Genomic DNA, 23,025 nt, shown 5'->3' with positions numbered 1-23,025 from the left:
GTTCCTTTGTACGTTATTTTTTGTTTTTGTCTAGCTGCCCTTAATATTGTTTCTTTGTCATTGACTTTGGCCAGCCTTACCACTAGATGTCGTGGAGTGGGCCTTTGCCTGTTGACGTATTTAGGTGATCTGTTGGCTTCGCTTACTGGTATTTCCTGCTCCTTACCCAGATTTGAGAAGTTCTCAGCTATCATTTCCTTGAATAGGCTCTCTGTTCCTCTTTCCCTCTCTTCTCCCTCAGGAATACCTATAATTCTTATATTACGTTTCCTAATAGAGTCAGATATTTCTCGGAGACTTTCTTCATTTCTTTTTAGTCTTAGTTCTCTCTCCTCTTCCATCTGGAGCATATCTGTATTCCTATCCTCTATAATGCTAATTCTTTCCTCCATATTGTCAGCTCTGTTCTTTAAAGGTTCCAGATTCTCCTTTATCTCCTCCATTGTGTTCTTCATCTCCATCAGCACTGATTGGTTTTTCTTTATGATTTCAATCTCTTTTGTGAAGAAACTCCTAATCTCATTGAATTGTTTGTCTGTGTTGTCTCGTATTTCGTGGAGTTTTTTTATGATAGCTATTTTGATATCTCTGTCATTTAGGTTATGGATTTCTGTGTCTTTCAGGGTTGGTTTCTGGATGCTTGTCATTTTCTTTCTGGTCTGGTGATTTCATGTACCTTTGCATTGTGGTTCCTGTATTGGCTTTTTTTTTCCTCATCCTGGAAATATCTGGTTGCAATTTCCACCCACTGCCACTGTGTCGGAGTAAAGGGCTGTGTAATCTGAGCCCCCTGCTCTCTGCCCCGGCTGTTTGCTGTGATCCTCTGGTTGCTTGGTCTGGTCTGGTCAGCTGAGCTGCAGGGTCCGGCCTGCAGGGAGGCGGGGGACTCTCTCTTTTGCCCGCTGGGTCCCTGGCATGGGGGGCTTCTTGTTCGCCCCTTGTTATCTGCTCTCCTGGGGTGCTCAGATGTTGATGGTACCCCATAGCAGTTCTGAGTCCTCTGTGTGGGAGTTTCCCACTGGCTGAGAGAGCCCAAAGAGCTACGGTTTCCCCCAGAGGGCTGCTCCTCCCCCCTCTCTGGGAGGCGCACGGACCGTGATCGCTGATCTGATGGGGAGGGAGAGGAGTTCTCTTTACTTCTCCTCACTTCCTCCAGGGGCCCAGCATGTTCCACTCTCAGATGTGTGGAAGAGTGGATCTTTCCCATCTTGGTTTTCACTCTCTAGGATTCCGTTGTTGAAATGTGACTGTTCCTTTTGTTGTATCTTATCGGGTGAAGAGTTTACGGGAAAGCTCACTCCGCCATAACGCTGATGTCACTACTCCTCAATTTTTATTATTTTTGATTGCCTAGGCATTCATATTTTTTATTTATAGCCCTCACAAAAGCTGTAGATGTGATAATCTCCATTTTGCAGATAAGGAGACTGAGGTGGAGAGCACCTCCCCTGCAGGTCGCCCGGTTGCTAAGTGACAGGAGTGGATTTCAAACTCTGGTTCCCTAGACACCGAGGCCCATCATTCTCACTAACAACACATGGCATCACATGGTTGTGGAACACCCTGGGGAGTCCTGTAAAGGAAAGTTTACAATGCGCCCATATATAAACTTTGAAAAATTGTCATTTTTAAGAATCACAAGGTTTCATAATGCAAATTCAAATTTGTGGTTTCTCTGGAAGGTCTGGAACAAGGGCTGGGAGGAAGTACCCTCTACTCCCTTTAGAATGGAGCCTGGGCTCTCATTTTATCACCTTCCCTGCCATTTCTCTTATCATTAATCACTCTACTACCTGACCCTGTCCAGGTCATCTCTGGATTCTATTGTGTTTTCAAAGCTCTGTTGACTGAGAGGGAAAATTTAAGCCTATGCTGTATTTATGATTAATAAACTGGGGGCAGAGCTATTATAGTTGTTCTCAAGATACATGTATTTTGGTTCTAAACTAGGGACTTCAGAGAGGATAAGTACTCTAAGCCCTTATGGAATTTTAACTGACTGACATAAACCATTTATTAAAAATTTTGGGGGCCGGCACCGTGGCTTAGCGGTTGAGTGCGTGCGCTCCGCTGCTGGCGGCCCAGGTTCGAATCCCGGGCACGCACAGACGTACCGCTTCTCCGGCCATGCTGAGGCCGTGTCCCACATACAGCAACTAGAAGGATGTGCAGCTATGACGTACAACTATCTACTGGGGCTTTCGGGGAAAAAGTAAATAAATAAATAAAATTAAAAATGTACTAGTCTGTCAATGCACTCGATCCAAAGATCGTGGTTGTCTCAAGCAATGATCAATTATTAAAAAAAAAAAAAATTTGATGTCAGTATAATTTTTAGGATTTCTGTAAACTGGAATTTGGGTGTTAAAGAATAATGCTTGCATTAGGGGCTCAAAAATGATAAGATCTTACATTTTGTTTGGAAACATACATATTCTAAAGGCAGAGGGTAGGTTGGAAAATGAACACTAACTTCTTTTTGTTTACTATTATATAAGTTATAATATATAATCTTCAAAATAGACTTTTAGGTTATTACTCAGATTGAATAAGTGTATTTTTTATGACTAGAGGATTATATACTTCATCTCCCATAGGAACAACAAGTCTTTATATCCAGTGGTTTATTTGGGTTTTCTAAATAAAAAATAAAAAGGGGCCGTTCCAGTGGCACAGTGGTTAAATTCGTGCACTCTGCTTGGCGGCCCGGGGTTTGCAGGTTCAGATCCTGGGTGCGGACCTACACACCACTCATCAAAGCCATGCTGTGGCAGTGTCCCTCTTGCAAAATGGAGGAACATGTGCACAGATGTTAGCTTAGGGCTAATCTTCCTCAGCAAAAAGAGGAGGTTTGGCAACAGATGTTAGCTCAGGGCCAATCTTCCTCACAGAAAAAAAAAGTTGTTCTAGAGTTAAGAAAAATTTGAATTTATACAAACAATTATAAATATCAATTTTGCAGAAATTTAAAAAAAGGATTGTGTTTCTTAAGAGTATTGAAGTTTTAAATAAAATCTTACAGGGAATTTTATTCATGTGTAGGCAGTCAAAAAAATATCTCAAGCTGAATGGGGGTGGGGGAATAGTCTTTCTAATACTTGAAGTTAATGTTACTTTTGTGGGACAATTTTCTCAGAAATTAAGTACAAATGATTTCATAATTTTATTTATTTATTTTTTTATTTTTTTCCCCCCAAGCCCCAGTAGATAGTTGTATGTCATAGTTGCACATCCTTCTAGTTGCTGTATGTGGGACGCGGCCTCAGCATGGCCAGAGAAGCAGTGCATCGGCACATGCCCGGGATCCGAACCCGGGCCACCAGCAGCGGAGCGCGTGCACTTAACCGCTAAGCCATGGGGCCGGCCCAAGTACAAATGATTTCATATCTACACTCACATGTAGTGCAAAATGTTTAGATCATTAATAAAAATAGTTCACGTGCACTGCTTAATATGGTAGTTTATGTAAAAGAATTTGTAAGTTTAGGGGCCAGCCTGGCGGTGTAGCGGTTAAGTTTGCTCGCTCTGCTTCGGCAGCCTGGGGTTCCTGGGTTTGGATCCCAGGAGTGGACCAACACACCTCTTGTCAAGCCATGCTATGGTGGCGTGCACATAAAATGGAGGAAGATGGGCACAGATGTTAGCTCAGGGCTGATCTTCCTCAGCAAAAAGAGGAGGATTGGCAACAGATGTTAGCTCAAGGCCAGTCTTCCTCACACACACACGAAAAAAGCATTTGTAAGTTTAAAAACAATAAGCAAACATATGACAGTGTTATTATTTGGGCATTTCCCCCCTTAATCAGTAAGTATTTTCTAAGTTCATACTATGAATCTACCACTGTTAGGTGCTGTGGAATATTTATAAAAATATGTATTTTTGAATATTCATTTTGAATAATCAATTGGTTCATAATTTAAAAAAAACAAAAAGGTACATAATGAAAATACCTTGAAAATTATTGCTTTGCCTCTGTCCTCATCCCCAGAGGCAACAAATAGTACCCGTTTCTTAAGTATTTTTACACAGATATTTTATACAGATACAGGCAAAGTGGGAGTTATTCTCCCCCACATCCCTGTTGTGCAGCCCACTTTACACACATGGTATCATGTCCTACACATAGTTCTGCATCTTGCTTTTTCACATGCATATCTTGGAGATTATTCCATAGACCAAGTAACAACTTGTCTCCTTTTTTTTTATGGCTGCAAACTATTTCCTTTTTCGGGTGTTTCATAATCTATTTTACCAGTCATCTGTTATGGACATTTAGGTACTTTCCAGTCTTGCTATTACAAACCGTATTGCAGTGAATAGCCTTACATATAGGTCTTGTCACCCATAAATAAGTGTGTCTTTAAGAAAAATTTCTTGAAAATGGAGTTGGATTAAAGGGTATGTGCTTCTATAATTTCGATAGATATTGTCAAATTATCCTCCATAGATGCTATGCAAATTTGCACTTTGACTAGCAGCATACAAAAATGCCTGTTTCCCCACTGCCTGGCCAAACGGTATTATTAATCTTTTGTATTTTTGCCCATCTGATAGGTAAAGAATGGTATATTAGTGTAGTTTTAATTTTCATTTATCTTATTCTTTTATTCATGTGTTTAAGAGTTATTTGTGTTTCATTTTCCATGAACTGTCTGTGCGCATTGTTTGCTTATTTTTCTATTGAGTCATTTATTATCAAATAGTAGGTGTTTATTGTTTATTGGTTTGTGATATGAGTTGCAAATATTTATCCCAGCTTGTCATTTTTCTTTTGCCATTGCTTATTGTAGTTTTTGCTATAAAGATTATTAAAATTTTTTTTGTTGTAGAATTTATCAATCTTTTGATTTATAGCATCTGTGTCATATTTAAATAGGCCTCTTCTACACCAAGATTATAAAACATTTCTCCCAGGTTTCTTCTAATACTTTCATGCTTTCACTTTTACAATTAAATCTTTGATTCATTTGGAATTTATCCTGATGTGGAATATGAGGTATAGCTCTAATGTTATTTTTTTCTAGATGGTTACCCAATGGCATTTATCAAATAATCCATCTTTTCTTCACTGATTTGAGATACTGCTTTGCTACCTTTTGTTATATTAATAATTATGGAGTGCACATTGTGAATCAAGCATTGTGTTAGGCACTGTGGTAAATTTTAAAAATGTAATATAGTTCCTGCAGCCAGAAACTACCATCTAGTTATAGAGACAGAGCTAACACTTATGGAAAAAATCAAACGGTGGGTTGTATCAGAGAAGGTTTTATGGAGGGGTGGGCATCAGTTCTTTCCTGACAGGTATAAATGGAATTAGAGAATAAAAACACGCAAAAGAGAAATAGAGGAATAAAAGAAAAGGATGATACCTGCTCACACCCATTAAACAAAACTGCTAGGCCTAGACCAGAGGGAGGCTGAATGTTGATTAGCAAATATTTAATGTGGATATATTTCTATATGGCAAATGCTTTTATTTTGTAGAAACACATCTATGATAGCTAAGGTGAAAATTACTGTTATAAGATGCTGTTAATTTCTTAAATTCTTCCTTTTTAAGTTAAATGTGAGAGTAAAGATATGTAGAAAATGGCTTCAACCTCAATAGCCACTGTCAGAGCAAGTATCTTGCTAGTTGATTTGGAATTATTTAGGTGTATCTGAATTGTTTCCCTTCGTATTTTCTTGTCTGTTTTTTTTTTTTTGTGAGGAAGATCAGCCCTCAGGTAACATCCATGCCAATCCTGCTCTTTTTGCCGAGGAAGACTGGCCCTGAGCTAAGATTCGTGCTGACTTCCTCCACTTTATGTGGGACGCTGCCACAGCATGGCCTGAAAAACAGTGCATCCCTGTGCGCCCGGGATCTGAACCCAGGCCACCAGCAGCGGAGCGCCTGCACTTAACTGCTACACCATGGGGCCGGCCCCTCTTGTCTGTTTAATATTGAACCTCTTTTTATGAAATTAGCCATACTAGACTGTATTACTTTAAATTCTTTAACAATAGAAGATTGAAAAACCTCTATGGTGCAGAATACAAATACACATATTCTCTTTTGTTTGTGGTTTTAAAATTTAATCTTTAAAAAAATTGAGTTATAATTCACATGCCATAAAATCCACCACTGTAAAGTGTACAGTGAAGTAGTTTTGAGTAAATTCACGAGGTTATGCAACCATCGCTACTACTTAATTTTACAACACTTCCATTACTCTAAAGAGAAACCCTGTATGGGTTAATAGTCCCCAGTATCCCCACTTCCCAGCACCTGGCAACTACTAATCTACTTTCAGTTTCTATGAATTTGCCTATTCTGGACATTTCATAGAAATGAAATCATATAATATGTGGCCTTCTGTGTTTGCCTTCATTCATGTAACATAATGTTTTGAGATTCATCCATGTTGTAGCATGTTTCAGTCCTTTAGTCTTTTTTATGGCTGAATAATATTCCACTACATGGATATACCACATTTTGTTTATCTATTCATCAGTTGATGGACATTTGAGTTATTTCTGCTTTTTGCTAATATGAATAATGCCCCTGTGAACATCTCTATACAAGTCTTTGTGTGTGCATATGTTTTCATTTCTTTTGAGTATATACCTAGGCGTGGAATTGCTACGTCATATGGTAACTCTATGTTTAAATTTTTGAGGAACTACCAACTGTTTTCCACATTGGCTGCACCATTTTACATTCCCATCAGCAATATATGAACATGTGAATTTCTTCAAATCTTTGCCAACACTTATTTTCCGTTTTTTAAATTATAGCCATCCTAGTGTGTGTGTGTGTGTGTGAAGTGGTATATCTTTGTTGTTTTGATTTGCGTTTCTCTGATGACTAATGATATTGAGCATCTTTTCATCTGCTTATTTGCCATTTGTATATCTTCTTTGTAGAAATATCTATTTAAATCCTTAGGCCAGGGCCGGCCCATGGCTTAGTGGTTAAGTGCACGTGCTCCGCTACTGGCAGCCCGGGTTCGGATCCCGGGCGCGCACCGACGCACCGCTTCTCCCGCCAGGCTGAGGCCGCGTCCCACATACAGCAACTAGAAGGATGTGCAACTATGACATACAGCTATCTACTGGGGCTTTGGGGAAAAAAAAAAAGGAGGAGGATTGGCAATAGATGTTAGCTCAGAGCAGGTCTTCCTCAGCAAAAAGAGGAGGATTAGCACGGATGTTAGCTCAGGGCCCATCTTCCTCACACACACACACACACACACACACACACACACACACAAATCCTTAGGCCATTTTTGAACTGGGTTATTTGTCTGTTTATTATTTAGTTGTAGGAATTCTTTGTGCATTCTGGAAACTAGACCCTTATCGGGTATATGATATGGCGTCCTATTGTTAGCTATTCATATTAGCCTCTAAGTGTCAGAGTGACAGAGTTAATTCCAGCCACAATGGGTGTGGCTGTTATCTTCTGTGATGGGAGAAAGTAGCAAGAGCCTCTTAGACTAGAAACATCCCTCAGAGAAAAGAACTAAGATAGAGATTTAAATTTAGTGAAAGAAACCCCCCCAGGGTGGGAAATATTAGTATGAGCGTTTTGTAAGTCAGAGTTTGCAGGCAAAATATTCACCAAGTTCTCTGGACATTGGGAGTGGGAGTCACAATTGTAGGGTTTGATTACGAGCAATCTATTATTTCTTCAAATATTTTTTGTAGTAGTGCACATCCCCAATTATTACTTCCTATAATGAAACATATCAGGTATGGCCATTTTGGAAGTGTTTGGCTGCAAATTACTGTAGCTGGAGTTTTCATTAATGTTAGTAGGGTGGCAATCCCTGTAAAGACCAAAAAGAAATGGAATCTGGAGTGTGTGCTAGGAGAGGACCAATTTGACCCTAGTGAGAATGGGATTGCCCTGTGTGGGAAATCCCAAGTCCCTGAGAAACTTGGGAAGGCTTTACCAGTTATTTCTTTCCTGGTTTCCCTTGTCTTATTTTCTGATGCCTCAGATATATTCTAGCGTTTCCCTAATGTCTATGTTCACCACTTGGGAATGATGCAAATTTGTGTTTGCTATTCTCCATTAGAGAATTGTAATGGCATCATGTGCAGCATTATTGATAAAGAGGTAGCAGCTAAACTATGTCTATGTTGTGGCCTCTACCCATCATTTTCCCACCTACGAGAACTCAATGGATTAGTTTATTTATTTCTGACCAAGATGGAGAAAGACAAACTAGATTTAACCTTCTATCTGAAATAACCAAAATAAAAAACAGGCAAAATAGGAAACAGTGCTTTTAAAGATACCGGACATCAGGTAACAAGGGTCGGTAATCCCTGAGAGACAGAAAACAAATGAGATAAGCCCTATTATTGGCCCAGTTTTCTACCTGAGAAGAGTTTCAATTACATGAATATAGGTTGCTTGAAGTTGTCCCTTAGCTCACTGATGATTTCCTCATTTTCAAATATTCTTTTTCTGTATGTGTTTCATATTGGATAGTTTCTTTTGCTACATCTTCAAGTTCACTAATTTTTTTCTTCTTCAATGTTTAATCTGTTATTTATCCCATCCAATGTATTTTTCATCTCAGATATTGTAAATTTCATATCTAAAAGTTCGATTTGGGCCTTTTTTATACCTTCTGTATCTCTGCTTAGCTCTTTGAGCATAGGGAATACAGTTATAATAACTATTTTGATGTTCTTTTCTGCTAATTCTATGGTCTGGGTAAGGTTTTTTTCCTTTAAATTTGTTTAATATTTGAACTCTCATTTTTTATTTTCCCAAATCCCAGAGAACAGAATACTTTTAGATGACCCGTATTTTATTCCAGAAACACAGTCTTAGCTAATCATAAAAGAGCTATTTTCCAAAGGTACCTCTGAATAATTAGAACAAGTCTTTTTAGGCATTTCAAAATGTGATTAGTAAAAATATATGATTCTTAATATAGTTTTGTACAGATAGTTCCATAATTTTTTAAAAAGCAATTTCTGTTAAAGAATACATGATTGTATGGTGAACAAGGAAAATAAAATGTTGTAGTAGGAAGAGATTATTAAAAATAACCAACACTGTCTATCTTTTCAAAATGTTCCAGCCACAATGGTTCTCTTTCTGTATCTCCCACATTAATGTACCAAGCTCATCCTTACCTAGAAGACTTTGCACTTTCTGGTTTTTTCCCCCTCTTCTTGGAAAGCTTTCTCTAGATATTTGCATGACTGCCACATTTTTCGTCTATGAAACCTTAGTCTAAATGTCTCCTCAAAGAGGCCTTCCCTGACCACTTCTAGTTAAAAGCTATCCTCCTTCTCCCCTCCTACTCAAGTTATTTTCTATTCCATATTAGATTATATTATTGTCTTCATAGTTCTTAAAAGTAACTGAAATAATTCCATTTATTTATATATTTGTTGTCCCTTTCCTCACACCAGAATATGTGCTCCTGGAAACAGGCAATTTTTTTTTTAAACCAAATAAATAGTCTTGTCTCATAGAAGCCTTCAAATATTTTTTGAATAATTATGACTAATTATAATACTCTTTTCTCAACATGTGCCCCAATTTGTTCTCCATTTTACTTTCATTTATTTTGACATATGGTTACTTTTTCTCTTGTTTATAAACTTAGGTTTTTTTAGGGATGTCTCTAAATCAAAATTTAGTTACTTTATGGCCAAGAAATCCAGGTGTTCAGTCACACAAATAAGCTCTCAATCATTAGAGAATTTTTACTAAACTATATAAACAACTGTGTTTCTCTTCATTTTAAAATTAATAATGGACTCCCTGTGCTAGTTTCTATTGTTTTGAACTTTTAAACTTTTATTGTTATTTATTTTTTCCTGTATATTTTGCCTTGCCAATTAGATCTAAGCTATCTGGGGCAGGGGACATGTTCAGCTCATTGGACACCTATAGTGTTGAATAGAGTGAGCAGAGGGTTGAGCTACTACTCAATAAGCTCTGCTTAGTTGTTTTCATTACAACTTAAGAAACAGAAAAAAGCCAAATCAACAAAACATTATTAATAATGATTATAATATCTCTGTAACAAACTTGGTGGAAGAAGGATGTTGATATCATTTTCTAAAATATGGTTTATATGTTTTATTACAAAACTTTCTAAATCAGCTTTCTTAATTATTTGAAAGCTATTATTTCTGTTATCATGGTTATAATGGCATGGTCTTTGTAGCTGTTTGATCTATATAATTCAAAGTCTTCCAGGGTGCCTACAAAAGAAAAGAAATTTTGTATTGAAAGACACTAGAATTACACTTCTATAGGAAATCTTTTACTTTCTTTAATAAAAAAACAAAGCACATAAGTAAATGTTTAACATCCTAGTTGGGTTAAAATCTTAGTGGCATTAAATGCATAAATAAGTAAACAATACTCTTTCATTGGAAAATCTGATAGAAAATTACTCTTTTGCTATAATTGAAAGAGATGTTATTATATTACAGTATTTGTGATATGCTGAATTTGTTTGCAGTGCTTATAATATCTCATATATTTTATGGAAGTAAGAGTTTAGTAAGTGTTTATCAAATTAAAAATTGCCTCTAAGATTGTTCATTCTGTTTTCTAAACTTTATCTCTGATTATAGATACAACACACTTCTATCATTTATTTTAAAGACTGTTTATTAACTTGTCTTTAGGCTAGCTCAGATTGCATATTGCTAAGAAATTAAGTGCTTTGGACAGTCAGTAATTTGCATAATTATTGTTTTGGAGATAATTCTGTAGGGAATAGTCTGCTTCTATGAATATTTATAAGGTATCTGATTTATAAGCATAGAAACAATGAGTATAAGGTATTGTTATCTAGTTATTTGAAAGATAATAAAATATCTGCAGAGAAGAAATGTAATATCTTTGATATGGCTTAAATGACTTCATCACTAATCATATAATAGAAAAAAGAAAGAGAGTAAGGGGAAAATGTCCATTCTTTAGATTATTCTCTCATTTTTAGAACACAGTCCCTGAAATACTCAGTGTAGTACTTTATGTCTGAATATGTGTATCCATGTATGACGATATATATGTAACATGTATATGCGATGGACATCATATCATGTATGATGAGAATTAATCTAGATTAAGGTTTGGCAAATTTACTGCCTATGGGTTGAATCTGGCCCCTTGCCTGCTTTCATAAGATTTTACTGGAATATAACAGTGCTTACTCATCTGCGTAATATCTGTGGCTGCCTTCATGCTGTAACAGCAGAGTTGAGAATGACCTGCAAAGCTTTGTCTTTACAGAAAAATCTGTGACCCTTGATCTAGATATTAATCATATAGATTCAGCTGACCCTCATACTCCAGAAACCCTATGCTGCTGTATTTTTAAGTATTCCGTTCTCTATATGCTTTTCTTCCTAACATATGTGACTACTGAAGAGAGTCTACAGGTATCAGCTTAAACAAGATCCAAGAAGTCTTTTTGATCCTTATCTTCCACCTATATTTATAATCATAAGCATTTAAAGTAGAGGTATATAAAGCACATTAATACAAAAGTGAAAGATTTTTGTCATAAAATGATCTAAATTCTGACAGTGCTTTTTGAATACTCAGAGCCTATCTAATTAATATCTTGAAAACTGAAAAAAAAGTTAGCATAATCTTGATTGCATGTACTATGACCCTTCCAAGCTACTCCTTCTGTCACAAGAAGATTAATTCACAGGTATTCTCCTCCCTCATATTACTATTGAGGACAAATGAGAAAAACCAATTCCAATATAACTATAAAAGCATTTTATGTCTTGATTTAAAGGCTTCTAATTTTCAGAAAAATAAAGTATCGGCTCAAATGACCTCAAGTTTTCCTTTCAATTTTAAGATTTTATGATTTTTTTTCAAACAAGTGTAAGCATTTATCAAACAAAAACAAACACACCTTCTTAAAGAATCAATTTATTTCATTGTTAGTAATAAAATAAGCTCATTCTCTGTAGAGATAAGTCATAAGAAAGTAGCTACAAAAGAAGAGCTAAATAAGTGGAGAAGTATACCATGTCCATAGATTGGAACTCAATATTGTTAAGATGTCAATTCTTTACAAATTCTATACATTCAGTAAAATCCTAAACAAAATCCCAATAAAGCTTTTGTAGAAATTGGCAAATTGATCCTAATTCGTATGGAGATGCAAAGGACTTAGAATAGCCAAGAAAAAAAATCTTGAAAGGAATGTTGAAGAATTTACATAAACCACTTGATTTTAAGACTTACTTTAAAGTAATAAAGACAGGTGTATTATTGGCATACAGCTAGGCACGTAGATCAATTGAACACATATGTGATCAATTGATTTTAGACAAAGGCACCAAAGCAATTCCATGAAAGAAAGAAAAATCTTCAACAAATGGTTCTAGAACAACTAGACAGTGAACCTCTACTCCTACCTCACACTGTAAAAAAAATTAATTCAAGTTGTATCACAGATGTAAATTTAAGAGCTAAAACATAAAGCTTCTAGAAAAAACATAGCAGAATATCATTGTGGCTTTGGGTATTTGAGGATTTCTTAGCAAGACACAAACACACACACAAAACCCAACCATGAAAGGAAAAAGAAAATAGATGAATTGGATTGTATAATAATTAAAATTTTTCTCTCATCAAAAGGTATTGTTAAGAAAATAAAATGCAAGCTACAAACTTGAAGAAAATATTTGCAACATTTATATCTGTCAAGATATTTGTTCCAGAATATATAAAGAATTCTTCCAATCAATTATAAAGATAAACAACTCAATAAAAAATAAACAGACTAGAACAAATACTTCAACTTCTCTTCAAAAAGAAGAGAAATGAATGGCCAATAAACATATGAAAAGATGCTCAACATCATTATGGAAGTGTAAATTAAAACCACAATGAAATACCATTCCAAGCCCAGATAAATTGCTAAAATTGCTAAATTGCAAATTCCAAAAAAAAAAAAAAAAAATGACAATAGCAAAGATTGGTGAGAATGTGGAAAACTGGAGCTCTCATATTCTTGATGAGTGTATAAGATGGTATAACCATTTGGAAACAGTGTGACAGTTTCTTATAAAATTAAAAACAGACCTAACTTGTGATCCAAAAATTTCACTCTAGATATTCACCCAAGAGAAGTACAAATACAAAAAATATGTTCATGCTTGCTTTATTCATAATAAACAAAAACTGAAAACAACTCAATTGCTCATTAATAGAATAATGAGTAAATAAATTGGGATATAGTCATACAATGTTTAACTACTTAGCAACATAAAGGAGCAAATTAGTGAAACACAATAACATGGATGAATCTCAAAATTTTCTGTTGAATGAAAGAAAATACCACAAATAACAATGTATTTAAATTTATATGAACTTATAACAGGCAAAACTCAAAAACAGGAAGCAATCTACATGTCTATCAACTGGTAAACAGATAAACAAAATGTGGCATATCCATACAATGGAATATGGAATATTATTCAGAAAAAAAAGAATGAACATCTGATGTATACTACAACGGGTAAAGCATTACGCTAAATGAAAGAAGCTAGACGCAAAAGACTATGTATTGTATGATTCCATATATATTAAAATTCCAGAAAAGTCCAACCTATGATTAAAGAAAGCAAATCGATGATTGCATGGGGCTGGGGAGTGGGTAGTGCAAATGGGCATGAAGGAACTTTTTGAATTAGTGGAAATGCAGAACTGGATCATGGTGATGGTTGCACAACTTTGTGAATATACTAAAAATCATTGAACTGTGGACTTACAGTGGGTGAACTTTATTTTATATATTTCAGTAAAACTGTTCCAAAGGGGAAAGAAAGAACAGACAAAGCTCACATATGGTGATAGGAATCAGAACACTGGTTGTCTTTAAGTGAGGAGTGGAGACTGACCGGAAAGGAGGAGGAGGGAACTTTTTGGGGTGATGGAAATGTTCTATATCTTGATTGGCCTGATGGTTACACATGGGTAGCTATAATTGTCAAAATTCATGGAACTATACAGTTATGATTTGTGTATTTTTATAGTATGTAAATTATACCTCAAATTAAAAGAAAAAGTCACTACAGGTTTGGGATTTGTTGAATTGGAAGAAAGTAGCAATGAGAGTTATGCACACTAAACTTTGCCTCTTCTGAGGGACAGAGGAAGCAGCCACAGAGGAAGATGCTGGTTGTGTTAATTTTATCTTATGTGACATAACTTTTGGGGCAGAAAGTATGCAAGAGCTTGAGGAGAGAGAAGTGGCAATGATGTAGAATTTGTTTGCTTCTTTAGATACACATGATCAGTAGAAAGAAGTAAAAGTTAATGTCTCTTATTTTTAAGAGAACACATTTCTGCTGCAGAGGCCATTGTCACTTTTTTTAATGCCAAAAACTTTAAGAGGTTTGTTAGGCACATACAGCTGTCCTTGGTTTACACCTGGAAGCATTGTGCATAAGATAAGGTAAAAGTTTTCTTGTGAAGAGAAGGAAAGCTTAGGTTTAATTAAGCAGTGATAGATAAAAATGGCTCATGATTTACAACTAGATATTTGTATTTTTTTTTTTTTTTTGTGAGGAGATCAGCCCTGTGCTAACATCCGCCAATTCTCCTCTTTTTTTGCTGAGGAAGACGGCCCTGGGCTAACATCGGTGCCTATCTTCCTCCACTTTATATGGGACGCCGCCACAGCATGGCTTACCAAGCAGTGCGTCGGTGCGCGCCCGGGATCCGAACCAGCGAACCCCGGGCCGCCGCAGCGGAGCGCGCGCACTTAACCGCTTGCGCCACCGGGCCGACCCCGATATTTGTATTTTTTTTTAACCTCACTCCTTATTTTACCTAAGTGCTCTAAGAGGCAGAGCCTGAGACAGGGATTCTCCTTCACGCAATTAACTGAGGGAGTGCTCTTGGGAGAAGGAGAGTGAGGGATGTTAGGTAAAGCATGGGATAAAGCTAAGCAGGAATGCATCTCAGCTGGAGACTGGCTTCACTCTGATCCCATGGGGAAGCTCTGGGATAAGAACTGCAAAAGAGCTGCTCTTATCCTGAGGCAGCTGGCGGCTTTTTTACTCGTGTATCGTGTATCGGTTAGTTATTGGCTGAGGTTTTAAGGGTAGTGGTGTTGGAGGGCATAACCTCCCTGCTGAGTCAGCGCCCTTTGGTGATTCTCCAGGGACTGGGGCCACCTGTGAGCTACTATCAACCTACAGTCACAGCAGCTGGGGGGATAGGAGCACCAGCCTGAAAAGAGGCAGGGCCTGCAGCATCCACTACAACTCTCGAGGGTTATTTTACGGAGCAAGCTTAAATGCATATTCAATTAAGTGTTTTAAAACTCCTTTTCCTGTATATTTGGAAAAAGCTATTTTCTGAATCAAAAAGCAGAATTTTTTTTTGGTTCAGTCATATATCCTGATTTTAGATTTAGAGATATATATCTCTGGTTTCAGAATTTATTTTTTGAGAAATATAATGTACAAATTTCACATATATTTATTGGTATATTTAACAAACATTAAAATAATAAATAAGGATGCTTGGAATTGGTATACTTTAGAACATAAAAGGCTTACGATTCCTAAGTATCATGTACAGAGTCAAGCCAGATTTGATGGATAAGATTTTCCATTTGCTTTACAAATCTCAATTTCTTTTGTCCCACACAGTCATCTATTGAAATTTTTCCTTCCTTTACATTTCCCTGTAATATAAATAGCATCTTGTTTCTATGTATTTATTTTTCTTTCCAGAAATCATTTTTATTCTTCTTTTGCTCACGTTTAAGGTTATGGCTAGAGATTTATCAGGAAACTTAATATTCTCATCGAGGCTATGTCCATTAATTGTTACCTCTGTCGTCATTTTTTCACTTCATTATTCTTAGAATCAAGCAAATGGGAATACACCTAAGTGTACAGGAGATAAATAGTAAAATGTTGATAGTGTGTAATGGTGTTTTATTGCTATCATCTGTTATAACTCTGCTGATACCTGTATGTTTATGAAAAGCCGGGGTGGAAAAGTACAGAAAATCTGCTTTTGGGAAGCCATTTGAGCTTTCTTCAGCCTGATAAGGAGTTTAGAATGGTTACCCACTCATCCTTAGATTATTTATACTTAACCTTTATTAAGTCTTTCCGAATCCTAAACATGGTTTCATAGTAAAGCCGGAAAAAAGTTTTAAATGTATAGTGAACTAAAAGTGTTGTGGATTTTATTCTTTTCATTTTTTTCTGCCTTATTTTGCATTTCTCATATTCCTAATATTGTTTATCTCTTGATTTTTTTCCTTCCATTCAAGCAAGATCTTCAACATTCTAAGGCTGTCCTTCCATTTCTGAACTATATTTGATGCTAATGCATACTGCCCAGAAATCCCTTTATCTTGTAATGGTCCCCAGTCTAGCCTCAGAACCCTCTCCCTACCTCCAAACACGTTGGCTTCATGGAGATGCTAAAATTTCCATCTGAAGACTTCAGAGTGGGAGCTGCTGCTGTAGGTGCTTCCCACACGTGTGCTTTCAGGGAGCCAGTGAGCACCACAGCATCTTTGTCATGTGCTCCTCCTAAACTTTTTTATCTTGCTTTTGAGTTCCCTGGTCCTGGGATTACTTCATTATCTCTGAGACACAAACGTCTCTTTTTGCAACCTCATTTCCTTCAGAAGCAAGATTCCCCTCTGTTTCCACTTCCATTTGGCATTGCTTGTCTCCTTTCATCTGGATTTTACAAGGCCAGCTGCTGGGACCCATTTCTCTTCTGTCCTCTCAGAATCTGGGACTCTGCTGGATCTGAGCTTCCTTCTCTTTGTCAGAATTCTTACCTTAACATCAGGAAAAAAAATAAAATAAAACTTTTTAAACCTGGTTTTTAAACTGTTTCTACAAAAATTTTTTTCCCTTCAAAAACTCTAGCATTTGTTTCTATTTACATAATTATGAATTTGGTTTGTGTGTGTGTGTTTTGTAGATCAACATACTCGGTTTTTCTGTGCTACAGCACAGACCAGATTCCTAGAGCCAGTGTTCTAGGCACAAGACTCAAAATACCCTCTTTGCCTGGAAATATTGCATTTTTCTTTCCCTTTGGTCCAAGAAGATGACACATCCCCTGTCTGCTCCTAGAACCAGTTCTTACTTTTTCATTCCTTGTTGAATTTCACTTGGGACAAATCTACACTCTGGATTCTCAAAATTAATGACAGTGATTAAGGCTTAGTAACAAACCACTCCCTTTCCTCCGTTTAAAAATTTTTTTATTTTATTGTGGTAAGAATACTTAACATAAGATCTCTCCTCTTAATTTTTTAAGAGTATAATATAGTATTGTTGACTGTGGGTACAACGTTGTACAGCAGATCTCTAGAGCTTATTCATCTTGCTTAACTGAAACTTTATGTCCATTGATTAGTAACTCCTCATTTCCCCTCCCCCCAGTCCTTAGGAGCCACCATTCCACTCGCTGATTCTATGAGTTTGACTATTTTAGATACCATGTCTAAGTAGAATCATGCAGTATTTGTTTTTCTGTGGTTGGCTTATTTCATTTAGCATAATGTCCTCAAGTTTTATCCATGTTGTTGCATATTGCAGAATTTCCTTCTTTAAGGCTGAATAGTATTCCATTGTATGTATATACTGTATTTTCTTTATCCATTCATCTGATGAATATTTAAGCTGTTTCTACATCTTTGCTACTGTGAATAAAACGAGCTGGAATAATGAATCCAACCCACCCACTAATCCAAAAGGCTGGACTGCATCCCAGAGTTTAACCTAATTGAAGCAAATCTTTTCTGGCTCCTTTAATGAATTCTTATGTCTTCTAAGACTAGATTACTGCATACTTCACATGACATCAGGTCACTTATGTGTGTAGCTACTATTTATAGAGCCTGCATTGACTTCAGAACTGAATCTCTATCTACTCCCTCTCAGATTCTGTATATAATGTGCCATATAAGCCTTGTTTCTATGAAGGATTTAGAATTTAAGAGATACACAGCTCTAGAAATTTGATGGTATGGAGTAAACTTTGTTTCCAATTACCCGTTCACCATGAAATTATTGTCATACTAGAGCATTTCCATTGAAAAATTGCTTGTGAACCTAGGCACACAAATATTCCTACGGCCTCCTACTATTGCACAATTTGCCAAGACGCATAAGTATAGAAGACATGTTTTAGGCAAATGTTCTGTACACATAACTACTAGTCGAGGCTTGATCTCAAATTTGTTGGACCATATGTAATGCATCAGAGCCACATTTTAACTCTATAGGGCAAGTGACTCTGTTTGCCTAGGCCTATTTGCTGATCTGATTTGTTGGGTCTTCTCATCAATTTTGGAAAAAGAAGTATGCACATGGAATCCAAGAGAATAATGTTCTTTTAGTTGCAGATAGAACTGGCTTAAACCTTCTCTTTTATGTCTTCTTCCTTCTAGAGACCTTCCAGATCCATTATAACCAGTACCTTTCATGGGATTGAGAGATGCAAGAACAATGAGTGGATGGAGATAAATAGATTTTTGTGAGGAGATAATAAAATTAGTTTTCAATATTATCATCCTCCTAAAATTCTACTAAGTAGTTGAAAATACAGGCCCGGAACCTGGGAGAGAAGGTAGGACTAGCAAGCGATTAGGAAGCCATCTGCATAAAGTATTTAAAGCCCTGGGAGTAGATGGAAGGCTGTGTAGATTAGAAATAGCATATATCTGAAATCAGAATGCCTGGGTTTAGTTTTAGCTCTGAGAGCAACTTAAGAGTGTGCATATTTGAATGAGATTATTTGTTTCTTGATTAACACATGAACTTTTTTCTTTTCCCCCCTGTTGGGTATTAGGATCCAATTTCCATTAAAATTTCCTCTTCACAAGGTAAAATGCGGTACTCTATGGAGATTACAATGACTGAGACTAATGATGGTTTAAGCATCAAAAATTAAAATAAAATGAGTGAATTTTAGGGATGATGTTTCTACGATAAAATAGCAACTGATTACAACCTGAATGTAGTATGAGAGAAAGCAAAGTCAATTGCTTCCAAGATTGCATACCTATGAGATACTATAATTGAAGACGTGGCATAAGAGGAAATGAAAATTAAGGAGTTATAATCATATGGGTGTCTTTATGGGGAGGTCAAAACACTTCCCAGACATCAAATTAATCCTTATTGTATTTCTAAGAGGCAGGTAAGAGAACAGGTATTATTTTCAGTTAGATACTGAGGGCTGGTGTTTATGGGGTAGGCACTTGGCACACGCAGAGGCAGTCAAATGTCCTGGCTAAAATCGTGTGCTCTGCCATTGCAGGGCCTGCATTTAACAGCCCACCACACCACCCACCTGTCGCATGTCCGTGGGCAAGTTGCTTATTTGGGCTTCAATATTTTTTTCCTACAAAATTGAAATAATAATGATTATTAGTGGTTGTTAGGATTAAATGATGTGTGTAAAGTGCTCCTAATGGTGTCTGCCACATAGTAAATGTAGTCATTATAAATTACTACTGCCACCACTACCTTTACTAATACTACTACTATAATGACAATCAACACCATATGGTGAGGCTTTGGTACATGTAAAAGGGAATTAATGTTTCTTTATTCTTATTTTAGCGTTCCCATTCTGTAACTGTGGTCTGGGGAGGACAGAGCACTATAAGAGTCCCTGTAGTAGTCCACAGTATGGTCTCCATTATATTGTTATTAACGATACAACAATGCCTTATCTTTTTTGAGTACAAAGGAAACTTATTTAAGACATTTCATTGAAGACAGATGAAAGTTAATAACCAGTAACATCTTTTTTTCCCCCTCATTAATTTTGTGTTTTTAATGGATAGTGGTAGCAGGACTTGGGTTAGAGAGGCATTGCTTGTTTTAAGAGTATTTATCCTCATGAAAAGGGTCAATGAAAAGCACAAGCTTAGGAGATTCTGCTCTAGACTATACCAGCCAGATAAAAATTAGTAAGTGATATTGTAAAAAACATAGATGAGCGAAGTGACCAATAGCCTGCTGCATAGTCTTTCAGATTCTAGTTCCACCTACACTGCTTCGGGATTTATTTCTCCTTCATCCTTTTCTGATGAAAAACTCTGAAAAACTCTCCTGCCTTACCTTATTAATCTATGTCTTTTTGATCCTTTAGTTCATGATTCAAAACATTCTGATTGCCTCCCCCACTCAAATCACCCACTGAATCAACTTAGCATACATATATTATTTGCACCGTTTTAATTTGCAATAATTTATATATTTCTTTGGAAACCCTATTTTAGTCCATTTGTATAACGTGGATAATCAGTACTATTGAAAGTTCCTTGATGTCAGGGCCGTATCTTCTATTTCTATTGCGTCTCCCTAGGGTACCTGTCATAATGCTCAGAAACATTTATTAAGCATCCAGTCATGCTTAATGAATGTTATTGACTGACAAGACTTTCATGCAAGTGAGATAGCAGCAAGACATCTGAGAGATTTCTGGGAGACAAGCAGAGAAATAAAGGCCAGAAGTGTACAGATTTGAATTTTATCCATGTAATGAGAGTAGTTTCACCAGACAAAAGTCCTAGTTTTTCTTAAAGCTTTCATGCATGTAAGTGTTCCATGTCTTTTAAGCATTTTCCATGTCTTTTTTGGTATACTCTTACAAAATTTGTCTGCCTTTCTCTCCAAGAAAGATGACCCTAATTGAAAGGTGAAAGAGTACCATAATTTATATAATGGTATTATATTTTCTTTCTAATATTCTCCAATTATGGGAAGCTTTAAGATTGTCCCTGTTACCTAACTATGCCACGTAATTTAAAAAATGAATTCCTCTTACCATTTTTTCTTCTTGTGACATATCATTATCAAATTTTCAACAGTATATGTGACTAGCATGTAAAAATCTAAAACGAATAATACATTCTTTGAAAAATATGAAGCATATTTAAATTACAAATATAATTTGATATATATCTCAGTTTAATGTTGACAACATCCTGGGAGACATTTGTATATAAAAAGAAAACAAAAGAAACCTAATTTCTCCCTTTTTAAGTTTTCTTGAACCAGTGCTACAAATGCCAGAAGAGGAGAGAGGATTATATAAACAGTGTAGTGTATGCTGAAGATACATTCTTGTAGGAAATACTATGTTGCATAATTGACTCAGGAATTCTGTACGATGAAAAGTAGTCAAATGCTCTTCACTTTAGACAAATCAAATGGGCCATAAGACAAGTGTAATCACAATATAAATATTCATGCACTATATAGTATTTATGATATATATGGTAACATGTATGTGTAGTATGCGTGTGTTTGTGTATGTTTGTATACACATGTTTATAATAGATTCTGATTAAAATATATTGTGGAAGTGCAGAAAAACCTTTAAGATAATAATTTCTTTTTAAAGGAACTTCAAGAAAGGAAAAAATAAGGATAGTGTCACAAACCCTGAAATTTACATAACATGATATTTTTATGGTAATTGTCATTGATATTAATGCCATCACCCATGGAATACAGTGTGCAAAAGAAGACAAGAACACTCAGCAAAACAATGTATTCATGGGTATAAGCTCATATCTGACATAAAATAAATTTGGTCCTCTCTACTAAGCATATTAGGAATTCAGTATGAATTAATTATATTTCAGGAGCTAATATGTAACTAAGGTTAATGGTCCTTGGGCCTCAGTCCATTCAATGATTTTAGTAGTGAGTGCCTTTCACTTCAGATACTATTGTTAAAATGGGATATTAAGGTAACAATCAGATAACCATAGTTAAAATAAATAAGGGCTTATTTGCCTCGGTGATTGGAGTGACTTCTTTCATTTGTTTCACCTTGCTGCTCTCAACTATCATTACTTTCTGTCCCTTGTCCAGATGAACAAGGCACCAGGTCTAGTATTAAGAGTAATTTCTGTAGTTCCCGATCATACTCATTTTGAGGGAATTGTGTATTGGATTGTTTGTGGATCCTGAAACAAGCCATTGAAATGCAAATACCAGATCCTTTAATTGTATTATCTTTATGAATTGCTAAGATAATTTTTGCAACATTTTAAAAGATATTAGAACAGTCTTTCAAATTTTTGCAGTAGTTCTGTCAGCCAAATTTAGTGTTTTATAGAAAAAACCAAGGCAGGTATACCTTTTGCTTTTATATACTTAAGTTGAGATGAGAAAGAAAATTAGTACCTCTTTTTCCCCATTCATCAACGTATTATGATCAATTCTATCAAAGTCATGACCAGTAAATAACACATTTACACAAGGCTGTGTAAATGAAAAGCAAAATTGCAAAAATGCTGACAAAGGTTTATTTTTGTTGATACTATTTTCTAATTTCCAAACATCTGGAATCTGACAAATGAAGAGTAGCTTCATTAGCAGGTTGATATGGGAGAAAAAAAATAAGGAAAAAGTTTGCTTAAATATCTGAAGGCGACATTGATGATATCTGGTGTTGAATTGTCTGTGATTTAGAATTGTTCTGCCTTTTTTCAAAGCAAAAGGGAAATGCTTTGAAATTTTACCCAATATGTTGGTGTGGAATATCTCTTGCGAGTCACATTAAAACAAACAAACAAACACTTTCTCAAAACTGTTCAAATTGTGAATGGGTGGCCACATGGCAAAAATATGCACATCAAACTATAAGGGCTGGATATATCTACATGAAATTTACCATTATAATATACAACTCACAAAAAATTAAAACATTTATTGTTCTACCCCAGTAATTCTCAAAACAGATGCCTTAAGCTGTGACCCTGTAGATTCTGACTTAATTTGTCTGAGGTGGGACTTAGGAATGGGTAATTGTTTTACATTCTCTGGAGGATTCTGGTATAAATACAAGGTCGAGAACTACTGCTTTGCACCATCAACCCTGAGAGGAAAGCAATGACTTCAGGGTGGATTGGCCTTCAGTTGAACTCCTAGCTCTGCCAGGCTCTGCCACTAGCTGTGTGGCCTTGTGCAGGTTACTCTCAGAATGCGTCCTCCTCAATGACATGG

The sequence above is a fragment of the Diceros bicornis genome, chromosome 23, assembly GCF_020826845.1.
Source record: "Diceros bicornis minor isolate mBicDic1 chromosome 23, mDicBic1.mat.cur, whole genome shotgun sequence".
Lineage (NCBI taxonomy): Eukaryota > Metazoa > Chordata > Mammalia > Perissodactyla > Rhinocerotidae > Diceros > Diceros bicornis.
Note: the sequence above shows the minus strand (reverse complement) of the source record.